Here is a 12119-nt window from a genome sequence, read left to right as displayed (position 1 = left end):
TCCAAAAAATCCAATAAACTGCAAGCAATTCTTCTCGCTTGCTTTAGTTTTTCAAAACTTGCCATTCAATTCATAAACATCAAGGCTTCATGGGAAGGGTTTGGCTGCAGCGTGTACTGATGCACAGAAGGAAGCTATCCTAGCCAGTCTACTTAAAGAAGCAATGAGGCTCTGCAGGTGCATGTACGTCTCCTACCTTTATTCTGTCATCAGACACACCAGGTGGACTGCCACTAGGACCTCGTGGCGCAATGGTAGCACGTCTGACTCCAGATCAGAAAGTTGCGTGTTCAAATCACGTCGGGGTCATATTTGCTTTTCCCACTCTGAAATACAAAATTGCTCTTCAGTATCTCGTTATTTTAACCTGACTGCATCTTTGTGCTCTGGGCCTAGTTGTTCTGGCGTTTCGAATGTAAGCTTTGCAGCAGGGAAGTATCATATTGACAGACACCCATGAAGGACATGGTCAACCTTTAAAGCAGGCCAATCTCTATGTTTTACTGGATGCAGCAGACGTATTTCCTCTTTACCATCTCTTCAAGTGGGCCTGACTGATGTGCTGTTTTGTGCACGCTACGTGGGCTTTGTAAAGCATACCTCTGCCATTTGCATGGCCTCCTAGCGCTGTCAATATTTTCGTGTAATCGCTGAATGCTGCACTGTCCTGGGAACTCTAGGTGTGACTAAAGGATATATGCTGGGGCCCCGAAAGGGGGTCGGCAGTCTAGTGGTAATGCCCATCACTTTGCATTTTGGGTTTGTGAGTTCAGGTACCGGTCTGGTGTCGGAAACCTGTAAGCGCCCTCCCAATCAACTGTCGGTCCTGGATTGTGAGGATTTCCCCTTATACTGGTCTCAGTAGACACATTTCCATTTTACTTTTTCACTCTCGCATTGCCTATTTCTCTCTCTCTCATAGATACATTATAGACAAGAGAGACATTGTCAGCGAGAGGGCTTCACAGCACCTTCCCCCATTTCCCTAAGTGCATTGCAAGGGGCTCTGGGAGGCGTGCACATTTGTCTGAAACACAAAGATCCCCTAGCAATAAAAAGCGTAGGTCCCTAGTTTGCATTTCTTAGAATTTGAGGTGACACTCAGAGTTGTCTCGGGCGTGACTGTACCTTTCATAGGAGATGTGCTAATCCCCAACCCCTCTTCCTTTGTCCCAGTAATCTGTCTTAGTGCCTCTAGCAAGTTGTTTTCTGAAACAAAGCTTACCTGAACATCCTGTAAAATTGGTAACTTTTCAGTAGCAGTACAGTGCAGTATATAGCATTCCTGTTGCGCACAGCATCTAGATCCAAAAATTGCTTATTCTACCCTAAAAATTAGAATTCACCCAGTCAAACAGAGGGATCTATAAAGAGCATGGCAAGTAGTTAACATAAGCTACTTCCCCCAAGTTCTCTTGGTGCACTCTGCTGCCCTCTTTTAACAGAAGAATGCAACTGCAGGTCTTGCTTCTCAGCAAGGTACCTACATATAGAAACCTTGGTGCACTCTTGCTAAATCTGCTGGAATGTGTCTTCTATTGTGCCCAAGGTGGTTGTGTATTTGGGGACTCAGGGAAGCAAGGGAGCAGTCTAATGCACTGCAGTGCTAAGGGAGGCATGCCTTTTTCAGAAAAAAGTTCAGGTTTTCTGCCAATCAGAAAAAAATAGCAATGCAATCAGGCCAAAGGCAGAACACACATGCCAGTGAGTCTCTGTGGCGCAAATGGTTAGCGCGTTCGGCTGTTAACCGAAAAGACGCTGCTGTTTTTGGCACAAAGACACAGAGTGTTCCACTCAGTAAACCTGAGTCATTTCTCCCGTGTTCTCTGGGTTCAGCCTACTGTCCCCTTTTAACACAAGTGCGCAACTGTGGCTTTCTCCTCATAGCAAGTTATGCCTACGCAGAGGACATTTGGTGCACTGTTGATGGGCTCTGTCCTCTACTAAATCCCCTGTGTTAGTGGATTAGTGGAGGTAGGGAAGTGCTTGATACCCTGATTTGCTGTGGGAAATAGAGCTATTTTAGAAATATTTTCAGGTTGCCTGGGAAGCATAAGCAAACAGCACACCAATCAGGCCCCAGTGTAAGCAATGCATGAGTCTCTGTGGCGCAATCGGTTAGCGCGTTCGGCTGTTAACCGAAAGGTTGGTGGTTCAAGCCCACCCAGGGACGATGCATTTTGGCTCAAAAATTCAGCATGACCAACTATGAACTTCTGTTTACCTCTCGCAGGTCTCGTCTGCTGACGTCCAAAAAATCCAATAAACTGCAAGCAATTCTTCTCGCTTGCTTTAGTTTTTCAAAACTTGCCATTCAATTCATAAACATCAAGACTTCATGGGAAGGGTTTGGCTGCAGCGTGTACTGATGCACAGAAGGAAGCTATCCTAGCCAGTCTACTTAAAGAAGCAATGAGGCTCTGAAGGTGCATGTACGTCTCCTACCTTTATTCTGTCATCAGACACACCAGGTGGACTGCCACAAGGACCTCGTGGCGCAGTGGTAGCGCGTCTGACTCCAGATCAGAAGGTTGTGTGTTCAAATCACATCGGGGTCACACTTGCTTTTCCCACTCTGAAATACAAAATTGCTCTTCAGTATCTCGTTATTTCAACCTGACTGCATCTTTGTGCTCTGGGCCTAGTTGTTCTGGCGTTTCGAATGTAAGCTTTGCAGCAGGGAAGTATCATATTGACAGACACCCATGAAGGACATGGTCAACCTTTAAAGCATGCCAATCTCTATGTTTTACTGGATGTAGCAGAAGTATTTCCTCTTTAACATCTCTTCAAGTGGGCCTGACTGATGTGCTGTTTTGTGCACGCTACGTGGGCTTTGTAAAGCATACCTCTGCCATTTGAATGGCCTCCTAGCACTGTCAATATTTTCGTGTAATCGCTGAATGCTGCACTGTCCTGGGAACTCTAGGTGTGACTAAAGGATATATGCTGGGGCCCCGAAAGGGGGTCGGTAATCTAGTGTCAATGCCCATCACTTTGTAGTTTGGGTTTGTGAGTTCAGGTACCGGTCTGGTGTCGGAAACCTGTAAGCGCCCTCCCAATCAACTGTCGGTCCTGGATTGTGAGGATTTCCCCTTATACTGGTCTCAGTAGACACATTTCCATTTTACTTTTTCACTCTCGCATTGCCTATTTCTCTCTCTCTCATAGATACATTATAGACAAGAGAGACATTGTCAGCGAGAGGGCTTCACAGCACCTTCCCCCATTTCCCTAAGTGCATTGCAAGGGGCTCTGGGAGGCGTGCACATTTGTCTGAAACACAAAGATCCACTGGCAATAAAAAGCGTAGGTCCCTAGTTTGCATTTCTTAGAATTTGAGGTGACACTCAGAGTTGTCTCGGGCGTGACTGTACCTTTCATAGGAGATGTGCTAATCCCCAAACCCTCTTCCTTTGTCCCAGTAATCTGTCCTAGGGCCTCTAGCAAGTTGTTTTCTGAAACAAAGCTTACCTGAACATCCTGTAAAATTGGTAACTTTTCAGTAGCAGTACAGTGCAGCATATAGCATTCCTGTTGCGCACAGCATCTAGATCCAAAAATTGCTTACTCTACCCCAGAAATTAGAATTCACCCAGTCAAACAGAGGGATCTATAAAGAGCATGTCAAGTAGTTAACATAAGCTACTTCCCCCAAGTTCTCTTGGTGCACTCTGCTGCCCTCTTTTAACAGAAGAATGCAACTGCAGGTCTTGCTTCTCAGCAAGGTACCTACATATAGAATCCTTGGTGCACTCTTGCTAAATCTGCTGGAATGTGTCTTCTATTGTGCCCAAGGTGGTTGTGTATTTGGGGACTCAGGGAAGCAAGGGAGCAGTCTAATGCACTGCAGTGCTAAGAGAGGCATGCCTTTTTCAGAAAAAAGTTCAGGTTTTCTGCCAATCAGAAAAAAATAGCAATGCAATCAGGCCAAAGGCAGAACACACATGCCAGTGAGTCTCTGTGGCGCAATTGGTTAGCGCGTTCGGCTGTTAACCGAAAAGACGCTGCTGTTTTTGGCACAAAGACACAGAGTGTTCCACTCAGTAAACCTGAGTCATTTCTCCCGTGTTCTCTGGGTTCAGCCTACTGTCCCCTTTTAACACAAGTGCGCAACTGTGGCTTTCTCCTCATAGCAAGTTATGCCTATACAGAGGACATTTGGTGCACTGTTGATGGGCTCTGTCCTCTACTAAATCCCCTGTGTTTGCGGATTAGGAGAGGTAGGGAAGTGCTTGATACCCTGATTTGCTGTGGGAAATAGAGCTATTTTAGAAATATTTTCAGGTTGCCTGGGAAGCATAAGCAAACAGCACACCAATCAGGCCCCTGTGTAAGAACTGCATGAGTCTCTGTGGCGCAATCGGTTAGCGCGTTCGGCTGTTAACTGAAAGGTTGGTGGTTCAAGCCCACCCAGGGACGGTGCATTTTGGCTCAAAAATTCAGCGTGACCAACTATGGACTTCTGTTTACCTCTCGCAGGTCTCGTCTGCTGACGTCCAAAAAATCCAATAAACTGCAAGCAATTCTTCTCGCTTGCTTTAGTTTTTCAAAACTTGCCATTCAATTCATAAACATCAAGGCTTCATGGGAAGGGTTTGGCTGCAGCGTGTACTGATGCACAGAAGGAAGCTATCCTAGCCAGTCTACTTAAAGAAGCAATGAGGCTCTGCAGGTGCATGTACGTCTCCTACCTTTATTCTGTCATCAGACACACCAGGTGGACTGCCACTAGGACCTCGTGGCGCAATGGTAGCACGTCTGACTCCAGATCAGAAAGTTGCGTGTTCAAATCACGTCGGGGTCATATTTGCTTTTCCCACTCTGAAATACAAAATTGCTCTTCAGTATCTCGTTATTTTAACCTGACTGCATCTTTGTGCTCTGGGCCTAGTTGTTCTGGCGTTTCGAATGTAAGCTTTGCAGCAGGGAAGTATCATATTGACAGACACCCATGAAGGACATGGTCAACCTTTAAAGCAGGCCAATCTCTATGTTTTACTGGATGCAGCAGACGTATTTCCTCTTTACCATCTCTTCAAGTGGGCCTGACTGATGTGCTGTTTTGTGCACGCTACGTGGGCTTTGTAAAGCATACCTCTGCCATTTGCATGGCCTCCTAGCGCTGTCAATATTTTCGTGTAATCGCTGAATGCTGCACTGTCCTGGGAACTCTAGGTGTGACTAAAGGATATATGCTGGGGCCCCGAAAGGGGGTCGGCAGTCTAGTGGTAATGCCCATCACTTTGCATTTTGGGTTTGTGAGTTCAGGTACCGGTCTGGTGTCGGAAACCTGTAAGCGCCCTCCCAATCAACTGTCGGTCCTGGATTGTGAGGATTTCCCCTTATACTGGTCTCAGTAGACACATTTCCATTTTACTTTTTCACTCTCGCATTGCCTATTTTTCTCTCTCTCATAGATACATTATAGACAAGAGAGACATTGTCAGCGAGAGGGCTTCACAGCACCTTCCCCCATTTCCCTAAGTGCATTGCAAGGGGCTCTGGGAGGCGTGCACATTTGTCTGAAACACAAAGATCCCCTAGCAATAAAAAGCGTAGGTCCCTAGTTTGCATTTCTTAGAATTTGAGGTGACACTCAGAGTTGTCTCGGGCGTGACTGTACCTTTCATAGGAGATGTGCTAATCCCCAAACCCTCTTCCTTTGTCCCAGTAATCTGTCTTAGTGCCTCTAGCAAGTTGTTTTCTGAAACAAAGCTTACCTGAACATCCTGTAAAATTGGTAACTTTTCAGTAGCAGTACAGTGCAGTATATAGCATTCCTGTTGCGCACAGCATCTAGATCCAAAAATTGCTTACTCTACCCCAGAAATTAGAATTCACCCAGTCAAACAGAGGGATCTATAAAGAGCATGGCAAGTAGTTAACATAAGCTACTTCCCCCAAGTTCTCTTGGTGCACTCTGCTGCCCTCTTTTAACAGAAGAATGCAACTGCAGGTCTTGCTTCTCAGCAAGGTACCTACATATAGAAACCTTGGTGCACTCTTGCTAAATCTGCTGGAATGTGTCTTCTATTGTGCCCAAGGTGGTTGTGTATTTGGGGACTCAGGGAAGCAAGGGAGCAGTCTAATGCACTGCAGTGCTAAGAGAGGCATGCCTTTTTCAGAAAAAAGTTCAGGTTTTCTGCCAATCAGAAAAAAATAGCAATGCAATCAGGCCAAAGGCAGAACACACATGCCAGTGAGTCTCTGTGGCACAATTGGTTAGCGCGTTTGGCTGTTAACCGAAAAGACGCTGCTGTTTTTGGCACAAAGACACAGAGTGTTCCACTCAGTAAACCTGAGTCATTTCTCCCGTGTTCTCTGGGTTCAGCCTACTGTCCCCTTTTAACACAAGTGCGCAACTGTGGCTTTCTCCTCATAGCAAGTTATGCCTACACAGAGGACATTTGGTGCACTGTTGATGGGCTCTGTCCTCTACTAAATCCCCTGTGTTTGTGGATTAGGGGAGGTAGGGAAGTGCTTGATACCCTGATTTGCTGTGGGAAATAGAGCTATTTTAGAAATGTTTTCAGGTTGCCTGGGAAGCATAAGCAAACAGCACACCAATCAGGCCCCAGTGTAAGCACTGCATGAGTCTCTGTGGCGCAATCGGTTAGCGCGTTCGGCTGTTAACCGAAAGGTTGGTGGTTCAAGCCCACCCAGGGACGATGCATTTTGGCTCAAAAATTCAGCATGACCAACTATGAACTTCTGTTTACCTCTCGCAGGTCTCGTCTGCTGACGTCCAAAAAATCCAATAAACTGTAAGCAATTCTTCTCGCTTGCTTTAGTTTTTCAAAACTTGCCATTCAATTCATAAACATCAAGACTTCATGGGAAGGGTTTGGCTGCAGCGTGTACTGATGCACAGAAGGAAACTATCCTAGCCAGTCTACTTACAGAAGCAATGAGGCTCTGCAGGTGCATGTAGGTCTCCTACCTTTATTCTGTCATCAGACACACCAGGAGGATTGCCACAAGGACCTCGTGGGGCAATGGTAGCGCGTCTGACTCCAGATCAGAAGGTTGCGTGTTCAAATCACGTCGGGGTCATTCGTGCTTTTCCCACTCTGAAATACAAAATTGCTCTTCAGTATCTCGTTATTTCAACCTGACTGCATCTTTGTGCTCTGGGCCTAGTTGTTCTGGCGTTTCGAATGTAAGCATTGCAGCAGGGAAGTATCATATTGACAGACACCCATGAAGGACATTGTCAACCTTTAAAGCAGGCCAATCTCTATGTTTTACTGGATGCCGTATTTCCTCTTTACCATCTCTTCAAGTGGGCCTGACTGATGTGCTGTTTTGTGCACGCTACGTGGGCTTTGTAAAGCATACCTCTGCCATTTGCATGGCCTCCTAGCGCTGTCAATATTTTCGTGTAATCGCTGAATGCTGCACTGTCCTGGGAACTCTAGGTGTGACTAAAGGATATATGCTGGGGCCCCGAAAGGGGGTCGGCAGTCTAGTGGTAATGCCCATCACTTTGCATTTTGGGTTTGTGAGTTCAGGTACCGGTCTGGTGTCGGAAACCTGTAAGCGCCCTCCCAATCAACTGTCGGTCCTGGATTGTGAGGATTTCCCCTTATACTGGTCTCAGTAGACACATTTCCATTTTACTTTTTCACTCTCGCATTGCCTATTTCTCTCTCTCTCATAGATACATTATAGACAAGAGAGACATTGTCAGCGAGAGGGCTTCACAGCACCTTCCCCCATTTCCCTAAGTGCATTGCATGGGGCTCTGGGAGGCGTGCACATTTGTCTGAAACACAAAGATCCCCTAGCAATAAAAAGCGTAGGTCCCTAGTTTGCATTTCTTAGAATTTGAGGTGACACTCAGAGTTGTCTCGGGCGTGACTGTACCTTTCATAGGAGATGTGCTAATCCCCAAACACTCTTCCTTTGTCCCAGTAATCTGTCTAAGTGCCTCTAGCAAGTTGTTTTCTGAAACAAAGCTTACCTGAACATCCTGTAAAATTGGTAACTTTTCAGAAGCAGTACAGTGCAGTATATAGCATTCCTGTTGCGCACAGCATCTAGATCCAAAAATTGCTTACTCTACCCCAGAAATTAGAATTCACCCAGTCAAACAGAGGGATCTATAAAGAGCATGGCAAGTAGTTAACATAAGCTACTTCCCCCAAGTTCTCTTGGTGCACTCTGCTGCCCTCTTTTAACAGAAGAATGCAACTGCAGGTCTTGCTTCTCAGCAAGGTACCTACATATAGAAACCTTGGTGCACTCTTGCTAAATCTGCTGGAATGTGTCTTCTATTGTGCCCAAGGTGGTTGTGTATTTGGGGACTCAGGGAAGCAAGGGAGCAGTCTAATGCACTGCAGTGCTAAGAGAGGCATGCCTTTTTCAGAAAAAAAGTTCAGGTTTTCTGCCAATCAGAAAAAAATAGCAATGCAATCAGGCCAAAGGCAGAACACACATGCCAGTGAGTCTCTGTGGCGCAATTGGTTAGCGCGTTCGGCTGTTAACCGAAAAGACGCTGCTGTTTTTGGCACAAAGACACAGAGTGTTCCACTCAGTAAACCTGAGTCATTTCTCCCGTGTTCTCTGGGTTCAGCCTACTGTCCCCTTTTAACACAAGTGCGCAACTGTGGCTTTCTCCTCATAGCAAGTTATGCCTACACAGAGGACATTTGGTGCACTGTTGATGGGCTCTGTCCTCTACTAAATCCCCTGTGTTAGTGGATTAGTGGAGGTAGGGAAGTGCTTGATACCCTGATTTGCTGTGGGAAATAGAGCTATTTTAGAAATATTTTCAGGTTGCCTGGGAAGCATAAGCAAACAGCACACCAATCAGGCCCCAGTGTAAGCACTGCATGAGTCTCTGTGGCGCAATCGGTTAGCGCGTTCGGCTGTTAACCGAAAGGTTGGTGGTTCAAGCCCACCCAGGGACGATGCATTTTGGCTCAAAAATTCAGCATGACCAACTATGAACTTCTGTTTACCTCTCGAAGGTCTCGTCTTCTGACGTCCAAAAAATCCAATAAACTGCAAGCAATTCTTCTCGCTTGCTTTAGTTTTTCAAAACTTGCCATTCAATTCATAAACATCAAGACTTCATGGGAAGGGTTTGGCTGCAGCGTGTACTGATGCACAGAAGGAAGCTATCCTAGCCAGTCTACTTAAAGAAGCAATGAGGCTCTGCAGGTGCATGTACGTCTCCTACCTTTATTCTGTCATCAGACACACCAGGTGGACTGCCACAAGGACCTCGTGGCGCAATGGTAGCGCGTCTGACTCCAGATCAGAAGGTTGTGTGTTCAAATCAATTCGGGGTCATATTTGCTTGTCCCACTCTGAAATATAAAATTGCTCTTCAGTATCTCGTTATTTCAACCTGACTGCATCTTTGTGCTCTGGGCCTAGTTATTCTGGCGTTTCGAATGTAAGCTTTGCAGCAGGGAAGTATCATATTGACAGACACCCATGAAGGACATGGTCAACCTTTAAAGCAGGCCAATCTCTGTTTTACTGGATGCAGCAGAAGTATTTCCTCTTTACCATCTCTTCAAGTGGGCCTGACTGATGTGCTGTTTTGTGCACGCTACGTGGGCTTTGTAAAGCATACCTCTGCCATTTGCATGGCCTCCTAGCGCTGTCAATATTTTCGTGTAATCGCTGAATGCTGCACTGTCCTGGGAACTCTAGGAGTGACTAAAGGATATATGCTGGGGCCCCGAAAGGGGGTCGGCAGTCTAGTGGCAATGCCCATCACTTTGCAGTTTGGGTTTGTGAGTTCAGGTACCGGTCTGGTGTCGGAAACCTGTAAGCGCCCTCCCAATCAACTGTCGGTCCTGGATTGTGAGGATTTCCCCTTCGACTGGTCTCAGTAGACACATTTCCATTTTACTTTTTCACTCTCGCATTGCCTATTTTTCTCTCTCTCATAGATACATTATAGACAAGAGAGACATTGTCAGCGAGAGGGCTTCACAGCACCTTCCCCCATTTCCCTAAGTGCATTGCAAGGGGCTCTGGGAGGCGTGCACATTTGTCTGAAACACAAAGATCCCCTAGCAATAAAAAGCGTAGGTCCCTAGTTTGCATTTCTTAGAATTTGAGGTGACACTCAGAGTTGTCTCGGGCGTGACTGTACCTTTCATAGGAGATGTGCTAATCCCCAAACCCTCTTCCTTTGTCCCAGTAATCTGTCTTAGTGCCTCTAGCAAGTTGTTTTCTGAAACAAAGCTTACCTGAACATCCTGTAAAATTGGTAACTTTTCAGTAGCAGTACAGTGCAGTATATAGCATTCCTGTTGCGCACAGCATCTAGATCCAAAAATTGCTTACTCTACCCCAGAAATTAGAATTCACCCAGTCAAACAGAGGGATCTATAAAGAGCATGGCAAGTAGTTAACATAAGCTACTTCCCCCAAGTTCTCTTGGTGCACTCTGCTGCCCTCTTTTAACAGAAGAATGCAACTGCAGGTCTTGCTTCTCAGCAAGGTACCTACATATAGAAACCTTGGTGCACTCTTGCTAAATCTGCTGGAATGTGTCTTCTATTGTGCCCAAGGTGGTTGTGTATTTGGGGACTCAGGGAAGCAAGGGAGCAGTCTAATGCACTGCAGTGCTAAGAGAGGCATGCCTTTTTCAGAAAAAAGTTCAGGTTTTCTGCCAATCAGAAAAAAATAGCAATGCAATCAGGCCAAAGGCAGAACACACATGCCAGTGAGTCTCTGTGGCACAATTGGTTAGCGCGTTTGGCTGTTAACCGAAAAGACGCTGCTGTTTTTGGCACAAAGACACAGAGTGTTCCACTCAGTAAACCTGAGTCATTTCTCCCGTGTTCTCTGGGTTCAGCCTACTGTCCCCTTTTAACACAAGTGCGCAACTGTGGCTTTCTCCTCATAGCAAGTTATACCTACACAGAGGACATTTGGTGCACTGTTGATGGGCTCTGTCCTCTACTAAATCCCCTGTGTTTGTGGATTAGGGGAGGTAGGGAAGTGCTTGATACCCTGATTTGCTGTGGGAAATAGAGCTATTTTAGAAATGTTTTCAGGTTGCCTGGGAAGCATAAGCAAACAGCACACCAATCAGGCCCCAGTGTAAGCACTGCATGAGTCTCTGTGGCGCAATCGGTTAGCGCGTTCGGCTGTTAACCGAAAGGTTGGTGGTTCAAGCCCACCCAGGGACGATGCATTTTGGCTCAAAAATTCAGCATGACCAACTATGAACTTCTGTTTACCTCTCGCAGGTCTCGTCTGCTGACGTCCAAAAAATCCAATAAACTGTAAGCAATTCTTCTCGCTTGCTTTAGTTTTTCAAAACTTGCCATTCAATTCATAAACATCAAGACTTCATGGGAAGGGTTTGGCTGCAGCGTGTACTGATGCACAGAAGGAAACTATCCTAGCCAGTCTACTTACAGAAGCAATGAGGCTCTGCAGGTGCATGTAGGTCTCCTACCATTATTCTGTCATCAGACACACCAGGAGGATTGCCACAAGGACCTCGTGGCGCAATGGTAGCGCGTCTGACTCCAGATCAGAAGGTTGCGTGTTCAAATCACGTCGGGGTCATTCTTGCTTTTCCCACTCTGAAATACAAAATTGCTCTTCAGTATCTCGTTATTTCAACCTGACTGCATCTTTGTGCTCTGGGCCTAGTTGTTCTGGCGTTTCGAATGTAAGCTTTGCAGCAGGGAAGTATCATATTGACAGACACCCATGAAGGACATGGTCAACCTTTAAAGCAGGCCAATCTCTATGTTTTACTGGATGCAGTATTTCCTCTTTACCATCTCTTCAAGTGGGCCTGACTGATGTGCTGTTTTGTGCACGCTACGTGGGCTTTGTAAAGCATACCTCTGCCATTTGCATGGCCTCCTAGCGCTGTCAATATTTTCGTGTAATCGCTGAATGCTGCACTGTCCTGGGAACTCTAGGTGTGACTAAAGGATATATGCTGGGGCCCCGAAAGGGGGTCGGCAGTCTAGTGGCAATGCCCATCACTTTGCAGTTTGGGTTTGTGAGTTCAGGTACCGGTCTGGTGTCGGAAACCTGTAAGCGCCCTCCCAATCAACTGTCGGTCCTGGATTGTGAGGATTTCCCCTTATACTGGTCTCAGTAGACACATTTCCATTTTACTTTTT

At 46.2% G+C, this 12119-nt stretch overlaps 10 non-coding genes across 10 annotated transcripts; all 10 read left to right on the top strand.

The window, feature by feature from the left end:
- The first annotated feature begins 237 nt into the window (after window positions 1–237).
- TRNAW-CCA (transfer RNA tryptophan (anticodon CCA)) lies at window positions 238–309 on the top strand. The gene has a single exon. It is a non-coding gene; the product is annotated as a tRNA-Trp (tRNA).
- Window positions 310–2099: 1790 nt separating this feature from the next.
- Window positions 2100–2173, top strand: TRNAN-GUU (transfer RNA asparagine (anticodon GUU)). The gene has a single exon. It is a non-coding gene; the product is annotated as a tRNA-Asn (tRNA).
- Window positions 2174–2486: 313 nt separating this feature from the next.
- TRNAW-CCA (transfer RNA tryptophan (anticodon CCA)) lies at window positions 2487–2558 on the top strand. The gene has a single exon. It is a non-coding gene; the product is annotated as a tRNA-Trp (tRNA).
- A 1790-nt stretch (window positions 2559–4348) lies between these two features.
- Window positions 4349–4422, top strand: TRNAN-GUU (transfer RNA asparagine (anticodon GUU)). Its single transcript has one exon. It is a non-coding gene; the product is annotated as a tRNA-Asn (tRNA).
- Window positions 4423–4735: 313 nt separating this feature from the next.
- TRNAW-CCA (transfer RNA tryptophan (anticodon CCA)) lies at window positions 4736–4807 on the top strand. The gene has a single exon. It is a non-coding gene; the product is annotated as a tRNA-Trp (tRNA).
- Window positions 4808–6597: 1790 nt separating this feature from the next.
- Window positions 6598–6671, top strand: TRNAN-GUU (transfer RNA asparagine (anticodon GUU)). The gene has a single exon. It is a non-coding gene; the product is annotated as a tRNA-Asn (tRNA).
- Window positions 6672–6984: 313 nt separating this feature from the next.
- Window positions 6985–7056, top strand: TRNAW-CCA (transfer RNA tryptophan (anticodon CCA)). Its single transcript has one exon. It is a non-coding gene; the product is annotated as a tRNA-Trp (tRNA).
- A 1785-nt stretch (window positions 7057–8841) lies between these two features.
- On the top strand, window positions 8842–8915 carry TRNAN-GUU (transfer RNA asparagine (anticodon GUU)). Its single transcript has one exon. It is a non-coding gene; the product is annotated as a tRNA-Asn (tRNA).
- Window positions 8916–11088: 2173 nt separating this feature from the next.
- On the top strand, window positions 11089–11162 carry TRNAN-GUU (transfer RNA asparagine (anticodon GUU)). The gene has a single exon. It is a non-coding gene; the product is annotated as a tRNA-Asn (tRNA).
- A 313-nt stretch (window positions 11163–11475) lies between these two features.
- On the top strand, window positions 11476–11547 carry TRNAW-CCA (transfer RNA tryptophan (anticodon CCA)). The gene has a single exon. It is a non-coding gene; the product is annotated as a tRNA-Trp (tRNA).
- Window positions 11548–12119: the final 572 nt, after the last annotated feature.

The sequence above is a fragment of the Ambystoma mexicanum genome, chromosome 11, assembly GCF_040938575.1.
Source record: "Ambystoma mexicanum isolate Mex_15411 chromosome 11, UKY_AmexF1_1, whole genome shotgun sequence".
NCBI lineage: Eukaryota > Metazoa > Chordata > Amphibia > Caudata > Ambystomatidae > Ambystoma > Ambystoma mexicanum.
The sequence above is the reverse complement of the archived record's forward strand: the minus strand, read 5'-3'. Positions and strand labels throughout refer to the sequence as shown.